The sequence below is a fragment of the Mandrillus leucophaeus genome, unplaced genomic scaffold (genome assembly GCF_000951045.1).
Source record: "Mandrillus leucophaeus isolate KB7577 unplaced genomic scaffold, Mleu.le_1.0 Scaffold736, whole genome shotgun sequence".
Taxonomy (NCBI): Eukaryota; Metazoa; Chordata; class Mammalia; order Primates; family Cercopithecidae; genus Mandrillus; species Mandrillus leucophaeus.
The window spans coordinates 1,018,451-1,030,958 of record NW_012107986.1 but is presented as its reverse complement, the minus strand read 5'-3'; the positions used below and the strand labels follow the sequence as shown (position 1 = coordinate 1,030,958).

General features: G+C 48.9%; 1 long non-coding RNA gene across 1 annotated transcript; it reads right to left on the bottom strand.

The window, feature by feature from the left end:
* Positions 1-290: 290 nt before the first annotated feature.
* LOC105528834 lies at positions 291-4,576 on the bottom strand. Its single transcript, XR_001004417.1, has 4 exons — positions 4,334-4,576; positions 3,836-4,023; positions 3,039-3,090; positions 291-855 (listed from the first exon to the last, which is right to left on the bottom strand). It is a non-coding gene; the product is annotated as an uncharacterized LOC105528834 (long non-coding RNA).
* Between the last annotated feature and the right edge of the window lie 7,932 nt (positions 4,577-12,508).

Here is a 12,508-nt window from a genome sequence, read left to right as displayed (position 1 = left end):
TAGATGACCAGGAAGGGCCTGCAATGGGTGGAGAGGTTCTAAACAGACGGTGAGGGGCTGTCGGAATCCCTCCTCCTATCGAATCAAGGAGGAGGTCAAACGTGAGGAAGGAAAAGAGGGAAATTAACCTTTATGAAAGTGTCAGCTCCAAGTGTAGTGTGGTTGTCGTGGTACAAACCAGTGGTACAAACTGTTACTGGTTGCTGATGAGCTGAGCACAGACATTGAGAGTGAGCACCTAGAACAATTTTACAGCAATTTTACATTGACATTACCACGGTACCCAAGTGTGTGATCGTTTTTTTGGAAAATAACTTTTATTGCATTTTACAAAAGCATTGATCTGTGACTGATTATATATTTTAAAAATTGATTCTTCACCACAGAGAGCTTGAGAGGCACTGACTTAGAGACTGATATTATGAGATCTCACACCACCTCTGCAGGGTCTTGAATTAGGGATTCCGCCACTTCTCCTATTGCCCCTCTCAGGAAGACAGCACCCATCCCATGCTTGCTTGCCAGGCTTTGGCCAGAGGAAGGCAGCCCTGTTCCCGGGTCCTCCATCCCACATCAACCACAAGGCAGGGGTCAAGACTCCCCAGGAAGAACCCAGGCAGAGTTTGGAGAATCTAGATTTCCCTAGGAGGACAGGGGTGTGAGACCCCCAGGACAGACCGATGTAGGGGCACTGGCATGTTCCTGAAGCTTTACGGGAAGGAAATTCCCTAGATAACTTCTGCCCTTCGGTTTAGAATCACCCCTCCTCATCAGGGAGCTTTCTCTTGTGTCTGATCTCAGTCCCTGCTGCTGGAGCTGAAGTCCTGCTCCATGCTGAGGCTGGTGCTAGCTGCTCTGGGGGCACATGCAATGGAGATATTTTTGTTAAGCACTTACTCTCATTAACTCATTTACTTTTCCTATGATCTCATGAGATAGGTCCTATTTTTATCCTCATTGCACAGGAGAATCTCAAGGAGGTTAAGGGACTGGCTTAAAATCACACAGCTAAAAAGTAGGTTGGCCTCCAGCCTGCCCTACTCCAGGACCTGAGCCCCGAACCACAGTCTGACACTGTGACCTGCTTTCAAGAAGCTTACAGTGTAGTTGGGTCTATGAGACCCTTGAAGAATCCCAGCAGAAGCAGGTAGTCCAGAGTGTGTGGCCCAGGAACCTAGAGGAAGGAGGGACTCTGGGAGGAGGCAGCCAGCCCCAGGCCTTGCTCCTGGCTCCCCGTGCTCCCTCGGGAGGATGCTCATATCCTGTGTTTCTGCCTCCTCCCTCCCCAGATGTGATCTCACTCCTCCTCTCCCTGGAGGCCTCAGAAAAGTGGCTATTGTCTCCTCCCACACAGAGAGCTTGGGGACCCATGAGACCCCTCTCACTCTTTCGGGGGCAGCTCAGGTTCCCAGCAGTGATAGGGTTGGGTGGTGCCCCTCAGCCTTCCAACTGCACCTTTTATATGGGTTTTTCCTTCCAGAAGGGTCTGCATTAGAAATCTAGAGGAAGGAGCCCTGCTGGAGTCCTTCCTCTTTCCCATTCTCCTGTTCCCTACCCCCTACTTCTGGTATTCCCTGCTCTTTGGATGGGGCAGAACAGGGCAGAGCAAGTGATATCAGGAGAGCCCAGCCAGTGTCCTGCTGTCTTAAGCTCTCAGTGGCAAGTCACTGAAACTCTCAATGTGCTCATCCAGTAAAGGGGAGTTTGATGATCCAATAGGAAATGGCTGTGGAAGCTCTGCTAGCTCTAAGTGGCTCTGTCTGGTTTGGCTTCCCTCTCATTCTAGGCTTATTCAATTCTTTTTTTTTTTTTTTTTTTTAGACGGAGTTTTGCTCTTTTGCCCAGGCTGGAGTGAAGTGGCACGATCTCGGCTCACAGAAACTTCCGCCCCCTGGGTTCAAGCGATTCTCCTGCCTCAGTCTCCCGAGTAGCTGGGATTATAGGTGCCTGTCACCATGCCCAGCTAATTTTTTAATTTTTTCTATTTTTAGTAAAGACGGGGTTTCACCATGTTGGCCAGGTTAGTCTTGAACTCCTGACCTCAGGTGATCTACCTGCCTCGGCCTCCCAAAGTACTAGAATTATAGGCGTGGGCCACTGCGCCTGGCCGACTTACTCAATTCTTCCAGCCTCCAAAGCTCGGCTCAAGTCCGCTGCCTCCAGGAAGATGTCTCTGACTACACAAGTCTGGACCCAGTCCTCAGCCTGGAGGGGTTATTGTCCACACTTAGTGACACGAGGCTGTGTTCCATCAGCCCTAGAGAGCCATGGGGACACCAGCCAACCCTATCATGACCACGGGCTGGAATCCGCCATGCTGCCCCACAGCCCCAGGCCCCATACAAGCTCAGGCCTGCTCTGCTCAGAACTTCTATGCTTTAGGACTTGATGGTTTTTCATGTGCTTTACCTGGGATCACCAGATATGGGGGAATCTCTTAACTCAAAGGGAGACAGTTTGAGAAGAGATCTTTGTTCTTCTCACCACGCTGGTGAGGAAACTAAGGAAGGACCTGGGCAAAGTCACAGAACTGGTTTATGGATTGCAGAGTCAGGACTCGACCCGAGTTCGATGCTCCCAATATCCCGCAGGCTGCCACATTTGCCCAGGGCCTGAAGAAAGCCACACAACACAAGCGTGTGCACCTGGGGCTCATTAGACCTCTCAGTGGGCTTTTGCCTTTTCTTTGCTTCACCAATTGCTCCTCCTGGCATTCCCAACCTCTCCCAGAACCCTCCCGCAGCCCCACAGGGAGCCGGGCAGAGACAGTGATGGCTGGAACAGACCCTACACACTACATATATGGGGATCCCAGGCCGCAGCGGGTGCGGCTTTGCTCTTGGCAGGACAAACAGTCCTGGTTCCGAAAGGCCCCAGCGGCCAGGACAGAGTTTTAAATAGCCAGCGACAGGCCGATTGTGAGGCCCGGTTTAAATTAGTTGTCAGGGCTTCATTGAATCAGGTTTAATCGTTGATTGGTGCTGAAATGATGAATGAGATGTGGCTTTAAATAGGAAGCATAAGTGTTTCAACCTCACCCTGGGCTGGAACTGCAGGCATGATCTGGTGTCCTCTTATTCAAGGAGTTCTCTGGAGGAGGAGAGGCAAGAGGAGGAGTGACTGAGCGGCCTGGGCTGGCCTGGGCTGCTGCACCTGTTTCTGGGTGGGCTAGTGTTCCAGGACAGACATAAGGATCACCTGATGGAGGCTCAGGGAAGTAAGGTCTCAATAATTCAATCAGTCAATCCTTCTTCAACCCATCTGTCCACCATTTTCCTTATAATCCTTTGACCAAGGGTGCTTATTCCCATCTGTGCCTTTGGAGGGGTCCGCAGACCAATCTTGCTGGAGTTGACAGAGGAAGTGGGGGGACAAGGCAGAGAGGAAAAGTCCACCATTCTTGGGAGGTCCTGCATTTGGAACTCATTCTGTCCCTCATCAACTGTATGGCTTTGAAAAGTCATATGAGCTCTCTGAGCCTCAGTTTCCACATCTGTAAACTAAGACAAAGCTTGCCCTACCTCCCTCCTCCAAGGAGCTGTTGAGGGATCATGAGGGTTAAGGTGGGAAGGCGCTCTGAAAACTGTGATCGCCGCATTACTGATGACTGATCGGCTCCTCCCCTGCCTGGCCCTGGGCCAAGCTGGGGTCAATGGAGTGTGGAGTGTGAATGGGGAAAGGGAGCCCTCTATGTGCCTTTTGGAGCCCATGGACTCCCCTCACTGGCCCCCAAAAGGTCACTGCCTACTCAGTGGTGGTTTGGTACCTTCCCCAGGGTTGCTGGGCAGTTCCAGTTCTCTGGGCCAGGGCCGGGTTCCCCACCCACCCTTCTCACCTGGGACCTCCCTGGTGGGTTCCCCCGGCTGCATCTTCCATCTCCAGCTTCCTCTCCACTTGGCCCCTGGAGCCAAGTGGGGCAGTCAGAAGAAAGGGCAAGAGAAGCCCCACAGAGCCAGGGTTGTAAACGCCAGTCTTCTTGGTAGAGGAAGCTGGAGGGCTGATTTCTGGGTTTGCCTCTCAAAGCTGGAAGAATGACAGCAGGTGGGAAGCAAGGACCAGCCACTGGTGAGGGAAAGCTGGGTAGCTCCAAGAAGGCACTGGAAACCTCCACAGTGGTGTTCCTGGGGCTCAGGGCTGCAGCAGCTGCTGCTAGTAAAACCCTCATACCCATGTCAGCTGGCTCCTGCCACCCCTGGCTACACCAGACTCAGCAGAGTCCTCTTCATTAAGAAGGCAACTGTCCTGAAATGCCACATTCTTCATGATGTCACTCCCCGAGTTGGTCAGCAGCTCCCCATGGCCTGTGGGGTGGCGCCAAAGCCCCTGAGCTCACCTATGACAGTCCTCATGGTCAGTTCCACCTGTGGGTTTCCCCTCTCCACTTGTACTTTCAGCGGCAGAGGGGTGCACTGAGTGGACACAGGATTCCACACTGGAGTCCAAGCTCACATGTCTTGATTTTGTTTTCTGAGACAGGGTCTTGCTGTGTCGCAGGCTCGCCCGTCTTGTCTTTGCTCCCTCACTAGCTGTTATCTGGTCCCAGCCTCCTCACCTGCTGGCATGAGGAATATTTGCCCCAGAGCAGGGCCAGGAAGGGTTGGGAGGGGTTGGGAGTAGTTGGGAGATGGCCCCAGGACAGCAGCACAAGGTGCACCTGAGGAGCTCAGGAAGGGTGTGTTCAATTTCTTTCCCCAACTTGCAGGCTTGGTGGGATTGTTCAAGGAAAGAATCTACAGGGGGAAATGTGCTTCTGAAAACTTTTAAGAACTACACAAATTCTGGCCTCAGGAGCCCCCTTCTCCTGGATTTCAAGCAAAGGGGACTGTGCACTCCAGTAGGGCCTCCCAACTGAGGTGTGGGCCACCTTCCTCCACCCCCAACATCCTCCGATTCCTACCCATTTCTCTCCCACCCTCCAGATCAGTGGCCTTCGGTTCCCTGTGGACACTAGCAGTCCTTTCTGCACCTGCACACCTTCTCTGCTCTCTGTCTTTGAGATGTGTGCCATTTCATCTTCTATCCTCAACTGTGTTTTGAGTGTTACCACCTCCAGGATGGGGGATTTGAATCACCCTTGTTATGTTGTAAAGGGTGGGAAGACTCCAGCTGACCCCAGGGTGCATGTGGAGGTAAAAAAGAGATAAAACACTTTTCTTTTGTTTTTTCGTTTTTGTTTTTGGTTTTGGTTTTTGGAAACAGAGTCTCACTCTGTCACCCAGACTGGAGTGCAGTGGCGTGATCTCGGCTCACTGCAACCTCCATCTCCCAGGTTCAAGCAATCTTCCCACCTCAGCCTCCCAAGTAGCTGGGACTACAGGCGTCCACCACCACACCTGGCTACTTTTTTTGTATTTTTAGTAGAGACAGAGTTTCACCATGTTGGCCAGGCAGTCTCGAACTCCTGACCTCAAAAGATGCACCTGCCTCAGCCTCCCAAAGTGCTGGGATTACAGGCATGAGCCACTGAACCTGGCCAATGAAATACTTGTCTATTTTTATGGTTTTTTTTTCTCTTTAACTTAAAAAAGTTTGTTGGGGCTGGGGAGTGGGCTACAGAGGAGATGCTTTTGAAGAGAAAAACATCACAACCCTGAAAATTCTGGTGAAGGACAGAAGGCTCAGGAAACAGGCTCCCCGAAAAGGTGGTCAGGGTGCCAGAGCGCGTGACCTGCTTTTCACAGTTTCTGAGCCCTCTCTGCCTGCATCATTGTGCGTTCCTCCCAGACATGTGAAGCTGGCATTATTGGAATGCCCACTTGCGTTGATAGGGGAAACGAAAGTAGGTATTGTAATTCCCACTCCATAGAAAAGGAGCCAAGGTTTGGAGAGGTTAAATACTATCGATGATAAAACGACAATAGCTACCATTGGCTGAGAGCTAATTGTGTGCAGGCTCTCGGGGAAGTGCATTTGAGACATCCTCTCATTGAGTCCCTTAGCCATCTGGCAATGTAGACACAATCGCCCCCATTTGATGGAAACTCAGAGATGTTAAGAAATGAGTCCACATTTAGGAAGTGGCAGGGCTGGTTCTAGGACAAGGACAGGGGCAGCCAAGGGTCATCTGGGGCCACCTTCTCATCTCTGAAGAACAGACATGACCAAGGGCAGAGCTCTGGCTTTCCTCCCTCTGCCTGGAGTTAGATTTAGGACTTATAGGACCCATAGATGAAAGTGACAGAGAGGTAGGTTTTAGTTCAACCCCTAAAAACATTTTAGATGAGACTTTCCTTAGAAATAAGGAACACCCAAGGAGTTCAAAGTCTGGATGAACCTTCTACCTGGAGTGTTGTAGAAGAGACTCCTCCTGTGCCTGGGACAGACAGGGCTTGGTCTCAGAGCTGGAAGACCATATCCCAGCACTACCACTGACCTACTCATGTCATGACTTTGAGCCAAGTACTTGACCTCTCTGAGCCACAGTTTCCACATTTGTAAAAATGGGAAAGTAAGGCCTTTCCAAAAAGATTGTTGTGTGGATTCTGAAATATGAAATAACAGATGCAAAAGCACTCCTGGCTTGGCCCAGGGTTGGCATCTGGTAAATACTGGCTGGATCTGAATCTAAGCCAGGTCGGGGCTGGGATCAGAGGACAGTGACAGTCCCTTGCCACTCTGAGTGTCTATGACTTCCATCACCACACTGACCATGGGCCCTGCTTATTGTATCTGCCACAGGTAGCCAAATACCCAGGTGAGGATGTACCCACAGGATTGAGAAGAGACCTGCTAAGAGTATTGAGTTTAACTGCAGCACCACGTCCTTGGTTCAACTTCTTTTTGGAGGGGAGCGTGGAGAGAGGAGGGGAAATCTTATGATCCGTCTGAAGTGGAAAGAAAGCTCTTATCTCATTTCCTTCTCAGAACTACATGTGATGGCCGTGACTCGGCAGTGGACGTGCTGGGGAGAGTAACGGGAACTGACAGAGGCCTGGGCCGCGTTCTCTAGTCCTCTTCCCACAAAGGCTTCCAGAGAAGGGGAATCGGGCCCTCTTTCCTGTGCCAAAATAAACTCGCATTGTTTCCAGCTCCACGAGAGGCCTCGAGTGAAGCAGCCTTTGCCAAACCCTAAAAGGAAGGCAGGCTGAGCGGGGGCAGGGAGGGGGCCCTGGATCGGGGGATGCACCTAGTACCTCACTTTCTCCTGACTTTCTGAAAACTCCATGTGGGCAAGCTCTAAAGCAAATCTCAGAGGGCACCGTGAAAATCTGCGCTTTCAGGGGAGAAAGAAAGGACTGGAACTCCCATTTGTTAAGGGTCTACTACGCAGTAGGTACTTTGTTCATTAAGACTCATATTGGTGGGCTGGAGGCACATGAAGACCTGGGTTCAAATTCTGACCCCGACCCCATTTGCTAACTGTACGACCTGGGCAGCAAAGAACTCTGAGCTTCCATTTCTCGCAGGTAAAATGGGCCTGTTATGTAACAGCAGTACTTCGGAGAGGTGTTGTGAAGGTTAAGTCGGGTAATGGGGTAATGTATGTAAAGTTCTCAGCATAGTACAGGGCATATAAATGTACTCAATATACATGAGTTATTATTACTGTTATACAGCTGCTACTCATAATAATGTCATTTTAAAACTTTCATGAAAATGCTGAGAGGTAGGTATTAAATAAACATGACAGGTACGGAAAGTGGAGGCTCAAGAGAGGTTGAGGCACTTTTTCAGGGTCTGACAGTTAATGAGCGGTAGGCTCAGGATTCAAACTCCGGTCTGCCCAGCTTGAGGGCCATATGTGTTGCACCTGCATCTGAGATGAGGGCTGACTGGGTTTTCTGATACAGATGCCAAGTCGTTCTGAGGCTGGAAAGCTGGAAAACAGCAAAAACAGAGACTGCCGGGCATCACTTTCACGGCCCAACTGCTCCCCAGACTTCATAGGCTCAGCCACTCTCCAGCCGGGCCTGGCTGACCACCAAAGCCTATGGTTCTCCTTGCCAGGCCCCGGGGCTCCTCTGTCTTTCAGTATCCATCTGGAGTGAGCGTCTGCAGCGTGGACCCCGTCTGCACCACTGGTCCCCAGGCCCTGCACAGTTGGCCTCCTGCTCCCGCATGGACAGCTTGTTGGAGCTGAGCCAAAGCAGCCTGGGACTGAAATCCTAGCTCTGTCCCTCACTAGCTGGGTGACTCTGGGCATGTTCCTTGCTCTCTCTGAGCCTCAGTTTTCTCATCTGTAACTCTGGAGCAATAGTACCTAGTGAGCATTACGGGAGACAATGAAAATCACAGTAAGTGCTCCGAAGGTGTCAGCTCTCCCTCCTCCCATTCCCTGCCTCTGGAAATGGGTGCTCCTGGCTCTCCTGCTCACTCAAGATCATGAGGCTGTGAAGCCCCAGGCCAGGACCCATTTTTCATCCTGATATGTACTCTCTGCATGTCATCCTTAATGAAAAACGAATAACTCATGTGTTCGTTTCATTAAATGCTGCCCCCACAAAAGTGTGGGCTTGTGCAATTCTCCAAAGACTGTCAGCTGGAAGATATCTCAGAATTCCTCGTAAATCAAAAGGTTTCATTTTGCTGCCAAGACAGTCAACTCTCTTTGCCTGAATAAGGCGGTGGGCGGTGCTGGGCTGGGATGGAGTCGGAGACTTGCCTGCTTGTCCGGGCCTTGCCAATTACCCACACAGGAAGGGGGCAGACTGCTTGTGACTCTGGCAGAGAAATGGGTGGGGTGGGGTGCTGGATCCTACAGGGTCCTTCCTTCTCCTCCTCCGGTTCTAGAATTGTAGACTTGAGCTTTCCTTCTCCTCCTCCCTCTCCCAGCCCCCTCCCACTATGCTCCTCCCGCTCTGCTCCACAATCCCTGCCTCTCCAGTCAATCAGGTCAAATCAGCTCAGGGCAGAGTCTGCAGAGAAAAAGCATCTATGCATTCCTGGCAGAGGATGATCTTCTAATGCCCCTTAGCGCAAAAGCAGCCCTCCTTAGGGGTGAAAAGAAGGGCAGCCAAAGTCTGTGTTTCTATTGTGGGGTCCAGGAAGAGGGGGGCATTTGCTCACGGAGCTAAGGATGGATACATTTCGAAGTAAAAAGAGGGTTCCTCTCCTGCCTCCAGCTTTGGAAAGGACTCCCAAGCCAGCCCAAAGGGGCTTTGTGGTCACCTAGTGGAGCAGGTTGCAGGCCACCCAGAGGGGTCTGCACATTGTGGGTGGCAGTGGGGTGGGGAGTGCACAGGGTGAAGGTCCCAGAGGAAACGGGGCCTCCTAAAAACCACAGTCAGAGCTGGTCTCTTGGGGAGGGGCGATGAGGGTTGCAGAATTAAGTTTCAAGGTCTTTACTGCTGGGCCAGCCGACTGAGAGTAGGAAATAGATGTAGAGGACCCGAAAGATCGCTTCTGAGTGCGGGGATTGGGAAGGAGAAGGAGACAAAAGAAGGACAAGGACAGGACAAGGATAGGAAGAGAGAGAGGCTGAGGGGACCAAGAGAGAAGTGAGGGGGGTAAGAGGAAGGAAGGGAAAAGGGGGCAAGAGGAAGAGAGAAAGGAGAAGGAGGAGGAGAAAGGGAGGGAGAAAAGCAGGCGAGAAGAAACAAAACCAGAAGGAAGAAGAGTGAGGAAGGAAAATGTTTCCCAAAACATGTCATCTGAGTGCTGCCATCCTTGACAAGGGGGTGGGAGGTGCGTCGAGCCAGCCTACATGCTCAGCTCACGTCCTGGGCCCATCGCTGTGCCTGTCGCTCCAGAGCCTCCCCAAAAAAGGTGGGCTCAGAACCCGCCCATTGCACAACTCCAGGAACACGATTTACCTACAACACAAAGGGAACACGTGCCCTGGAGCGGTGCAAGGAGGTGGCACACCCTGTGTGGCTGACAAATCCCAGCAGCATAATAGTACAGGGACATAACAGAGCACTCAAAATATAGAATGTGTTGTCCTATTCGCTAAATCATTAAATATGCTGCAGTCTCTGTTTATACCACACTAGCACTTTTATGTTTAAAAAACCACTCTATTCCCCATGGGAGGCTTAAAAAATCCCTTCACTAGTTCTGAAAATAAAATCCCCTATTTAACAAAGACCTGCAACCATTAAGATGTCTATCCATCCATCTACCTGTCCATCCGGTCATCTGGAGTCCATGCTTTCAGTGACCTTTTAATTGAGGATCTACAGTGTCAGGCACTCTGCTTTGGTACAAGCATGAAAATGTCCCAGTCCTTGCCCCCAGGGGACTCATCTTCTGCTGGGGAAGCACACTTAAGTAATTTATTATATATCATTATAAGTGAAGTCATGGATAAATAAATTTACCATATTCAGCATTCCGAGTGGAATAATAATTATATTAGCAATTGTTATCTGGGAAAAACAAGACAGAGCAAGACAAATCACGTGTGTGGAGTGACCATTACAGGTCATCTGTGATGTGAGTCCCCGATCCTTCAGCAGCAGGGGGCCTGCTCTCTCTACCTCTCAACTGTGCCCTGAGCTCTTGTTTGGCTGGTGTGTCCTGAGTTCAGAACTCGCATCTAAAATGTTATTTCCTCTTTTTATTTAAAAAATAAAATCATTTAAAATGCAGGAAACATATGCATAGTTTAAAGCAGAACTATAAAGCAAATATTGGCTGCACATGGCGGCTCACGCCTATAATCCCAGTACTTTGGGAGGCCAAGGCAGCAGGATCACTTGAGCCCAGGAGTTCATGATCAACCTGGGCAACAGAGCAAGATCCCATCTCTACAAAACATTAAAAAATTAGTCAGGCATGGTGGCACATGCCGGTGGCACCAACTACTTGGGAGGTTGAGGCTGGAGGATCACCTGAGCCCAGGAGTTGGAGGCTGCAGTGAACCATGATCTTGCCACTGCACTCCAGCCTAGGCGACACAGTGAAACCCTGTCTCTAAAATAAATAAATAAACAAAGCAAATACTTTTGTAACCACCCATGAGATAAATATATAGACTAGAACATCGCTAGTACCTGTGAAGTTCCCCACCTCCATCACCCCAGGTCCTTCCTCAGTCAAATCTCCCTTCCTTTGCCCAGAGGTAACACTATCCTGACTTTTCTGTTAATCAGAAAAAGTCCGATTGAATCTTGCTTTCCTTTATGGTTTTACCATTTATGTATGCACCCTAAACAGTATTAGAGTGAATGATAAATGCCATTTGTAAGAGAAAAGTAGCTGAATAAACTGCAAATTCATACAGCTTCATATAGTTGAACCTACTCGTCTATTTTTAAACTTGGAAATAAATATACTGTATGCATTCGTTGATGATTTGCTTCATTTGGTCAACATAGCTACAGTTTCATTGTATATATTTTCACTGTTGAGACAAGCTCACAGTTAATGCATTTTATGTTTGATGGACATTTGAGTTGTTCCCAGTGTTTGGTCCTTACTGACAACGTTGTTGTAAAGCTTTCTTGTCTCCTGGTGCGCACGTGCATGTGTTGCCCTAGGGTATTTATCTAGGAATAAAATTGCTGGATGACATGGTCTTCAACATGACTAGATCAAGTCCAGTTGCTTTCCACATTGGTTGTACCAATTTATGCTCCCAGAGGCATCCGCATCCTTGTCATCTCTTGGTATTACAGACTTAATTTTTCCAATCTGGGGGGTACAAAATGGTATCTTATTGCGGTTTACATTTTTATCTCCCAGATTATTAATGAAGTTGAGTTTTTGTTTGTTTCTTCACCGTTTGGATTTCCACTTTTCAGACTTGTCTGTTATCTTTAAAAAAATTGTTTTTTTCCCCTCGATTTTTAGTTCTTTCTATGTTCTGAATATTAGTCCTTCATTGCTTAAATGTGTAGTTCCAGTTTATGGTTTGTTTTCATCTCTTTATAGTCCCTCCTTGATCTTGCTCTCTCTCAAAAATAATTTACGATAAAATTCCAAACATATACAAAAGTAGATGGAATAATATGATGAATCTCCTTGTACCTATCACTCAGCTTCAACAATTACAATTTCATGGACAATCTCGTTGCACTTATACCTTCTCAACGTCTGCTCCTCTAGTTTTATTTTTAAGCAAATCTAAAACACTATTCATCATAAAATTTTGAGGATTTATCTCTAAAAGATAGTCTCTCTCTTCATAACATAACCACAATACCAGTATGACACCTAAAAATTTTTAAAAGAATTTAATATCACCAACTTTTATAATAACTTTTGATAAACAGAGGTGCTTAATTTTAATGCCGGTCTGCTTCATGGACCTATTTATTTATTTATTTAATTTTTTGAGACGGAGTTTTGCTCTTGTCACCCAGGCTGGAGTGCAACGGCATAATCTCAGCTCATTGCAACCTCCGCCTCCCGGGTTCAAGCAATTTTCTTGCCTCAACCTCCTGAGTGCTGAGATTACACGCATGAGCCACCATACCCGGCTAAGTTTTGTATTTTTAGTAGAGACAGGATTTCACTATGTTGGCCAGGCTGGTCTCAAACTCCTGACCTCAGGTGATCCACTCACCTCAGCCTCCCAAAGTGCTGAGATTACAGGTGTGAGCCACCACACGTAGCTATTTCTTTA